This window comes from Tupaia chinensis, unplaced genomic scaffold, assembly GCF_000334495.1.
Source record: "Tupaia chinensis unplaced genomic scaffold, TupChi_1.0 Scaffold148296_1, whole genome shotgun sequence".
In the NCBI taxonomy this organism is placed as follows: domain Eukaryota; kingdom Metazoa; phylum Chordata; class Mammalia; order Scandentia; family Tupaiidae; genus Tupaia; species Tupaia belangeri.
The window spans coordinates 712,741-722,539 of NW_006208147.1; the positions used below are offsets into that span (position 1 = coordinate 712,741).

General features: G+C 40.0%; 1 long non-coding RNA gene across 1 annotated transcript; it reads left to right on the top strand.

Annotated features, from left to right (window-relative positions):
• The first annotated feature begins 847 nt into the window (after nt 1-847).
• Nucleotides 848-4,996, top strand: LOC114006486 (uncharacterized). Its single transcript, XR_003548194.1, has 3 exons — nt 848-983; nt 3,245-3,326; nt 4,887-4,996. It is a non-coding gene; the product is annotated as an uncharacterized LOC114006486 (long non-coding RNA).
• The last annotated feature ends 4,803 nt before the right edge of the window (nt 4,997-9,799 follow it).

Genomic DNA, 9,799 nt, shown 5'->3' on the forward strand with positions numbered 1-9,799 from the left:
CAGTTCCTTTGTACCCCTCATGTATATAATGTTTTGCTCTTGCTTTCTTGGGTGTAGAGGAAGAGCCACTAGTGGTAGTCTCTGGGGGCTGCAATGTTCATGGGCTTAAAGTTCAGCCTCCTTTATATTCACTTCCAGGCTCTGAGTGCTCGTATGATTTGCCAGCAGCCTATGACAACATAAGCTTGGGGGTTGCCTTGTATCTTTCCCTGTAGAAACACAGAACACCTAGCTGTGACTCCTGGCAAGTTCTTTAACTTCTTCCTGTTTCCCTTTCTTCATTTGTCAAGTGAAGATAACTACAGTTCCTCCTCTAGCAATGTTTGGAGGAATGAGATAATAACAACAATAATAGCTGTAATAGTCAGTATTTATTATATACGTGGTACTACATTTTTAACATGTATTAACTTTTTTTAAAGAGATTTTTGCTATAAGGTGCATGTGCTCACCAGAGAGACAGAAAGAGGCAGAGAGACAGAAAGCCCCGGCGGGGTTGGGAGATGGCCACACCACAATTCCCTCTCCTCCAGTCTCCTCTCAGGATTTTGGGCACACACATGCCTGGTGTGAGTCTCAAGCTGCTGAGTCCAGGACTTGTACTACAGTTGACATGTGGGAATCCAGCGACGTAACCATCATGTCACCTGCTGGTCCCTGTATCAAGTATTTCAATCTTCATGACAATCTTATGCCGTATATAGAATTATAATCTCTATGTCATATAAAAGGGATCTGAGGCACAAGGGAATTGAAAACCTTGGTCACAGTGACACAGTTAGTAGCTAGTAAAGCTAAGATCTGAATCTGGTCAGTCTGGATTCAAGAATTTTGTAGTCCATTTTGTATGGAAATGATGCCACTAAAATTGGCGAAGTAAGGACTTCTGAAGATTCTCTCCTCCATAAAAGGAACAAGAACCTGCTAAAAAGAACCATCGAGGCTGCTGGAACGTTGATCTTGAACTTACAGCCTCTTCAGTTGTGAGTAATATGTTTCTATTCTTTATAAATGACCTATTCTGTGGTATTTTGTCATAGCAGCATGAACAAATGAAGACATTATATAAAAACCACAACGAGAATCCTACTTCACAGAGATAGGTGGTTTCTCAAAGTGGAGAAATCTTGCAGACGTTATGCTGAGTGAGAAGCTAACCACAAAAGATTGTATGTTGGATAATTCCATTTCCATGAAATGTTCAGAACAGGCAAATTCATAGAGACAGGAAGTGGATAGTGGTTTCCAGAAGCCACAGGGAATGGGGATGGGAATGACTGCTGATAGATAGGGGTTCTCTCTCTGAGCTGAGGAAAGTACTCTGGAACTAGGTAGTGGTAGTGGTTGTAAAACACTGCAAGTAAGTTCAAAAACCACTGAATCTTGTGAATTTTATAGTGCATAAATTACGTGTTGATTTAAAAAGTGTTAAGCACATTGCCAGGTCCTGATAGGAACTAATAGTAACAGCTAAGCTGTGGAATTCTTAGAAGATGTGCAAAGTCTTATACATTATGCTATTAAATCCTGAAAACTTTAATCAAGGTACAGATGGGTTAAATAACTTCCTAAGAGCCCCACAGCTTGAAATACAAGATCAGGTGTTTGATTTCAGAGCCTGTCCTTTAATTAAATTTTTCCCCATTTATTTATTTATTTTTACATTTTCCCACATTTACTTTACATATCAAATTTTTTTTCTCATACTCCATAGTTTTTTTTTTTTTTTGAGAGGTTTTTGCTATAGGGCAAGTGCGCTCACCAGACAGAGAGAGAGACAGAGAGATAGAAAGTGAGAAATCACCCCCAGTGGGGATGGCCACACCGCAATCCCTTCTCTTTCATTCTCCTCTTGGGATCTTGGGCACACATGCACACACATCTAGCGTGAGTTTAAGTCACTGGGTCTGGGACTTGAACTGCGGTTGGCTACTGGGAGTCCAGCGACATAGCCATTATGCTAACTGGTGGTCCTACTCATACTCCATAGTTCTTGACAGTTAATAAACAACTATCAAAATTTCAAAATATTGAATTTGAAAGATAATGTGAAAATATTTCTTACAATTTTGTATAATTTTGTCTGTGACTCTATAACAAAAACAGTATGGTTTTAAACATTTTTGAGAAAATATTTACATGTCAACTAATCAAATTGTTGAAAAGCAAATGCCCAACACACTAGTCACACATAATCCTTCTCAATTCAGCCCTGCCTACCAAGTATTCTGTGATATACCATCTGCACGACTCCTCTATTCTACCCATTTTTTCACTGCTATTATTCTTTTTTTTTCTTACGTCTAAGTGACTTGGATATTCTAACCAACCTTTCTTTATATTGATGAGAGAGGTAAAATGTGTTCTCTCATTCCTAAGGGGGAAAAAAAAAAACTTACCTCTTTATACCAGAAACAAATGTAAAGGTATTGCAATTGTTTGACCGTGTCCCCCTAAAATTCATGTACTGAAGGACCAGCAGATGACATAATGGTTATGTTGTTGGACTTCCACATGGCCAAGCGCAGTTTGACTCTTGGACCCAGTGGCTTCAAACTCACTCAGCGCATGTGCATGTGTGCCCAAAATTCTGAGAGGAGAATGGAGAATAGAGGAGAAGAAGGCCTGTGTCCATCCGCCATGGGGGGGGTGATTTCTAGCTTTCTGTCTCTCTATCTCTGTCTCTCCAGTGAGTGCATGTGCCCTCTAGCAAAAATACCTCTAAAATAAATCAATAAAATCCATCGGTGAAATTTAGTTGTGGTAGTATTAAAAGGGTAGGAACTGAGTCCAACTATGGTCTTAAGAGGTGGAGCCTCGAGGCCAGCAGATGATGTGATGTTAAGGTACTGGACTCAAAACATGTCTGATCATGGTTTGAGTCCAGGACCCTGCAGCTTGAAAATCACACTGGGCATGTGTGCATGCATGCCCAAAATTCCAACAGGAGAAAGAAGGAGAGAGGATTACGGCATGGCTGTCCCCCCTGGGGGGTGATTTCTCACTTTCCCTCTCACTGTCTCTCTCTGGCAAGTGCACACACCCTATGGCAAAAATATTAAAAAAACAAAACAAAACATGAGGAGCCTTTGGGAAGTGTTTAGAATTAGATAAAGTAGTAAAGATGGGGCCCCCATGATTGAATACTGAAGGTTTTTTAAGGAGAGAGGGAGACCAAAACAAGGAGTCATGTGATTCACAGACACACTCCTTGGCCTTTTTCCTGTGTGATGCCCTGTGCCAGATCAAGACCCTGCAGAAAGTCCTTACCAACAAGCAGACCCTCATCAGATGCAGCTGAACCCTTGATCTTGGACCTCAAGACTGTGAGTAAAATAAACTTTAAAAATGTTCTTAAGTTTCAATTTCTTTTGTATATTCAATCACATATGTCACCTTGCTTGTAAAGTGAATATTCTAACATGGATATATTTCTCACCAGTCTAGTTGGGCATACTATACACATTATCTTCAACAGATAATAACTCGTTTCTTTGTTCCATAATGCTTTGCCCTTCTATATTTTTCCTTAATGTCCTTCCTCAGACTCTCCTCCTTCTCCCACCCTCCTCTCCCACTGTATCTGGTATCTATAACCATTTTCAATGTTTCTATATCCTCTAATGACTAGAGTAAAATAAGCTTCTATTCTTTTTAAATTACCCACTCAGGTATTTTTGTTATTAGCAACAGAGAATAGACTAGAACAGACATAGAATATGTACAGTTTCAAATGAGTTTTGGATTGTTTTTCTCTGATTTAAAAACAACACAAGTTCCTTTCCCAGGAGATGTGCCCAGGCTGGCACAACTTTCTTGGGTTGGGCCTGTGCAATTAGCCCTGCAGTCATGGCAGGCTGAGCATGACCACTCTCATGGTAAGCAATCGCTGGAGGCCTGGGGCACAGTGATCCAGCACTAGGAAGGTGGCAGCCCTACGTCTGTGCTGCTGGGCCTGGCAGTGTGATTTATTGCAGACAAATATTTGGTCTTGTTCAAAGAGGAATCCAATATTATTCATCTAAAAGGCTAGGATCTGACAAAACCTAAATGCTAGTCTCTGATGTGCAACACTAATTTTCATTCTATTTGACTTATTTTCTTTGCAATCACTTTTTCATTATTTTGATTTTTAATTTTATGAAGTATTTATTGGTTTAGGTTGCAGGACAGGTGTATTTATGTGAATAAGCAAATCAATAAATGAACAGACAAATACATAATTAATTAGAATAAGCATAATGGGGCATAGGCCCAGGACTGTGACATGGGTTTGGCTGAAATTTTTGGAAATATTAATCAGAGCTGCCAAGCTCTGAGTTTACCTGACTGATGGCCAATTACAAATTTATAGTGTGGATCTTCCTTGCATTCTCATTCTTCATGCTCACAGCTCTGCAGCTCAGCATGAATAAGCATAACTGCCCATAGGAGGCCAATGGGCTGAGACTTAGACCATGGCTGTCACAAAATAGAGACCCGTCATGGCCTATTTGCTGTGGGATACACTTTCCTGCATTTTAGACTCTAACCGCATTTCTCGAGGAACATGAGTGGAGGAAGGTGATGGGAAATCTCTGCAACAGGAAGCTGGTCCCTCCAGAAAGGGAAATCCCCACTTCCTGTCTTCCACAGTTTAGTCTGTTTTTACAGAAGGGCAACCCGAGCTATGAAATGCTCTTGAAATCCAAATATAAGTCTCTTCTCAGAATCAACTGCCTCTGTATGACAGGAGTCAAAGCTAAATAGAGAGACATTTCTATTGGGTTCTGTTTTATTCTGATACTAGAAGGTTTAGCAAAGGCTTCAAAATATTTTTAAAAAAGGACATATTTATTTACATTTTTAGAATTTATATTGAATAACAACACATTTTAATATGCCAGTTCTGCCCTCTGCATCTGGAATCCCGAAGTGTTTCATCAAGACTCTTCTGACCTGACCTCTCAATCACTTGGATCCAGAGGAAGTGACCAACAATAGTGGAGCGTTGTGTGTCCCAGAAATCTAGTATGTGTCTGGCATGATTTCAACGGGAAGCAGGAAGGTTCGTGCCAGTTCTGTTCCTTCCTGCTCTTTGATGTTTTAGGCCTCATCCTCTATATCTTCCAAATTCTGTTCATAATTGCCCTCATTGAGCTCATGTGAAAATAAAAAAGTAAGCTCATGAAGAGTGCTTAGCATGTTCTTTTTGTTATTCATTCAAGAAATATTTTCTGAACATCTGCTATGTGCCTTGTAGGTACTGGGAACAAAACAGTGAACAATGACTTATGGTTCTTAAACTTAAATTTAAATTTAAGATAGATGGTCCTTAAACATTAAATCTAATGCCACGGAGCACCCAGATATGTACATATATTTTTTACATTTTCTTAACATTGTTTAATTTTATGATTAGGGAACTCTTTGCTGTGTGCTCAACATTGTTCCAAGCTCTTATACATGTAATTATTACAGTAAACAAAAGGGACTTGCTAGGTGCCATTATAAAGTAACTTTACTTTTACTTTCTTTTTTTTTCCCATTTCTATAGAGAGTGTGCACTTGTCTGAGACAGACAGAAACAGAGGGAGAAGAAGAGGGAGAGGGAGAGGGAGAGGGAGAGGGAGAGGGAGAAAGCACTCCCCAGTGGGGTATTCTCAGACTTCAATTCTTTTTCCTCTATTCTTCCCTCCTGGTGGGATTTGGAACACACATACATTCCCAGAGCATTTTTCAGTCTACTGGTGACGGGATTCAAACCAAGGTCAACCATATGAGATTTGGCTCCCTTAACTACTAGGCTATGGGACCTACCTAACCTTATTTTTGAATCCCACAACTTATACAGACTCATCCTCTAAGGTTAGCTATTCCCCTACTCTGTGATGAAAATGTGCACAGATCCGTAAATTTTCTAGTCACTCTTAGGTAATAAAAATCGCCTAGCCACTCAAGCCTTCCTGAATAGTCTCAGCTCAGTAACTAATATGTCCAGTCCCCTGTGATAGTCATTACTCCTCAGGTTCATTTAGAATTCAAGCTCACTGGCCCCACTTCCCACCTCCCTGTTGGGCCTTGGCAGGCTGGACATCATGGATGGCATCTCCTCCCTTTGCCCCTGGGCCATGTCTGGGTGAGAACTAACATGAAGTCTGGGCACCCTCTCCCTCTACATGTTTGTGTGGGCCATCACGGGGCTGTAGGGAGTACCCCCATTTCTTTCCCTGACAAGCTCTGGAACATGGGCTTCCCTAACTCAGCAGTCCTGACCAGGAAGCTTCTTACTCTTCAGATTTTTCCAGTTATGAGTCTTACTCTGTCTTCTGTGTCCACGAGGTCACAAACTGTGAGAGACATTTAAAATGTCAAGTGACTTCTGTAAGCCCCTTCATTTCCCTTCACTTGTGGAGAAAACAACTCCCTTCACATCCCTTCCTCATAAGGGGAAAGAGAAAACACCAACGACTCTTGCTGTAGAAAATGGGCTCATGCCTTTTGGATTTTTGTCTTGGTACTCAGTCTAAATAACAGGCCAAATAGTGGCTAATTTTATTTCTTCCTCACCTCAACCCTATGAGGTGGGTACACTTATTCCCCTTTACAGAGATACAGAGGGGTTAAGAGACTTGCCTGTGGTCACAAAGCTAGTAAGCAAAAGAGCCGAGATGGGTTTGGACAGGTTAACCATAGAGCCTGTGCCCTTAGTCTCTGTGCTGTCCTGTCACTCCATCTGAGTTTTGACACCTGGACATGCCTACCTCTTCAAAAACTTACACTGACTTGTTCATCTTGTTTTATTGCTTCTGAGAGTTTTGTGTCATCTTGTCCAAGCTTTGACTACAAATTATTCCAAACACACCACTGATAGTCTTTGAGAATTATGGTTGAGGTACATTCAAGAGCTTTATTTGAAGTGTCTGAAACTCTCGATGGAAATTTTGGAGACAAAGTCTGTGTTCCAGGGATTATTTCACAAACATGCTCAGTAAGTCAATCATCTGCTCACTCTGGTTTCCTTGGCTCCTCCGACTGTGCAGTGACATTTTGCACGCTGCATGCCCTTAGTATTTGTGTGTTCAGTCAGTCCTACTGACTTTGGGTCTTGGAGTTGGCCTCTCGTTGTACCTGAGCTCTTCAAGGCAGGATTTATCTTCTTCCTCCTTCGTTTCCTGTCCTTATGCTTGCCAAGTGCTTGTAACATACCAGCCTCTGCAGCTCCACCTTCTGCCAGGCTCCCTCTTGCTACCTGGACAGATTCCTCAGAGACTTTTTAGTTCCTATTCTTGCCATCTCTCTTTCCTCCCCTTTCTTCCTCTAATGAGACTTTCTTCAGATTGCCACTGGCCAGAGCTCTCTTACCTTCTCACTTCATCTGGCTAACTCCTACCAAATCTTCGGATGTCAAAGCAATGAACACTTCCTCAAGGGAGCCTTCCTTGACTTTGCTAATGAGTTTATGTACTTTCACCCTAATATTGATTTTCCTAGCATTTGTCTCCCTACTTTGAATTATGTTCAAACAAGAACTACTCATAGCCACATCCTCCTGAGACATACCTGGTATTATAAAGAGGGTATGGAGGTCTTAATAAGTATCCATCAGATTCCCTGCTCTGTTTTACTCCTAGTGCTAAGGACATTAAAAACTATGTTTCCAATGAGAGTGACTCAGTGCACTAGAAGGGATGACCCACTGCATGAGTTCTCAGACACAACTCTTCAGAAAAAGCTTCTGGGAAAGGCAAAACCAGCAGAGGGCACGGAGAATTTTATTTTGCAACACTCTGCCAGACTCACAGCCTGGCTTACTCAGGAAATGGATTATGGGACATTTCTGAGGATCTTGAGACAATTAACGATCCTACTCTCGACATGCCTGAGGGTGGCTAAAGCTGAAACACAGAGAAATTATGCAACTGAGCTAGTCACGTAGCACTAGTGAGGCTGAGCTGGGTCAGCTCTCTGGACTGCAGACTTAGGTTTAATCTGATGAGATTCACGGCTGTGCTAGTATCCCAGCATAGACTTTGTTTAGTCATAGAAGCCGTTAACATAATTTTAGAGATGTGTGGCCAGGCTACTCCTGGGTCATCTGGTAAAAATGACGTTACCAGGAAATGAAAGTACTCAAAGCTCTGGAGAAAGTGTACATTAGGATCAAGTAGGGGAAAAAAAAGAAAGAAAGAAAGAAAAGAAAACAATATATCTAAACAAGAAGACCAGGAATGAGCTGCGTGACAAGTAAAAGAGAAATTGCTGTGCTATTGTCAACATGGGTACAGTGGACAAGTATTACAATTTCACTGGTAACTTCTGGAACATGCTGAGATTGGGATAGCTTCCCATATTGAAAATAGCATGAATTTAGAAGAAAGAATTTGTAATAGCATGTTTTCATTTATATTTGAGTATCTGGTCATTCAGACATTCACATTAAAAAAATGAAGACTCAAAAGAAGTTGGAAAAATATCCATCTTTTACTTACTACTCTTTCTCAGTTACTTTTCTGGTTTGAATTTAGTGAGACAAAGGATAGCAGAAAAAGAATGGGTTTTGGAGTTGTACAGACTTAGGTTTAAATCCTGACTCTACGATGAATGGCATGGCCTTGAGCAATTTGCTTAGACTCTCTGATATTCAGTCTCTTCATTTATGAACTGGGTGTACTAATATTTACCTAATAGGACGGATATGTGCCTGGTAAACAGTAGGCCCATTTAAAATACCAGTTCAAAATGCATTTATCAAAATAATATAATTATTTATACTATGCAAGCATAGATAGACAGATCAAGGAAGTAGAATAGCGGGTTCATGAATAGAGCTGCACATATATAATTAATTTTTGACAGAGTCTCAGATAATTCAATAGGAAAAGGATAGTCTTTTCAGCAAATAGTGCTGAATAATATTAACTTGAAATGGGTCATTGGCCTAAATACAAGAGCTAAAAACCATAAAACCTCTAGAAGAAAAATAGTAGAAAATCTTCATGATCTTGGGTTAAGTAAAGATACCTTAGACAGACTCAAAAAGCATTATCATAAAATTTTAGATAAAATGGACTTCATGGTATTAAGAAACATTTGTTCTTCAAAAGACACTGTTAAGAGAATGGAAATTCAGGCTAGAGAGTAGGAGAAAATATTGGTAAAATGGATTTATTTCTTTAATGTTGCTGTCTTCTAAAACTGTGGCATAGAGTAGACATAATTAATAATTCAGAAAGTGGAAGAATATGGAAGATTTACTGCTGAGTGAAGCAAGCCAGGCTATGAAAGAGAGACATTGTATGTCCCCACTTAGTATATACCGAGTGTCCACACTCTATGACAGAAACTGATTGACTAAAGGATATAGAAACTCAGTAAATGGATGTGAATACCTTATATAGTGTGTGTGAAAGAGTAGAGGCCAAGGAAGGACATTTAAAGGAAAGTAGAGAGGCAAAGCATTAATGGGACAAAGAAATGTGGTATTACCTGTTGAAGATAATTTTATAGTTTTATCAACTAGACAAGGGAGAAATGTTCTCAAGTTGGAATATTCACTTCGTAAGCTAAATAATGTGATTGAATGTATAAAAGATAATTAAATAAAAAAAAATTCTTGCTTGACCCAATCCGCTCCCTGATAGACTATACATTCTAGATGTTCTCCCCTCCTGCCCACATTATTTATACCTATGCCCTCTGCCATCATTCTTGCAGTACTGACATAAATTGGGGCTGGAGAGAAAATTGAGCTATGTGTTATGAGGTGTCAAGCCCCACATCTTATGTTCCATTCTTGAGAGTGAAAGAAAAGGGAAAG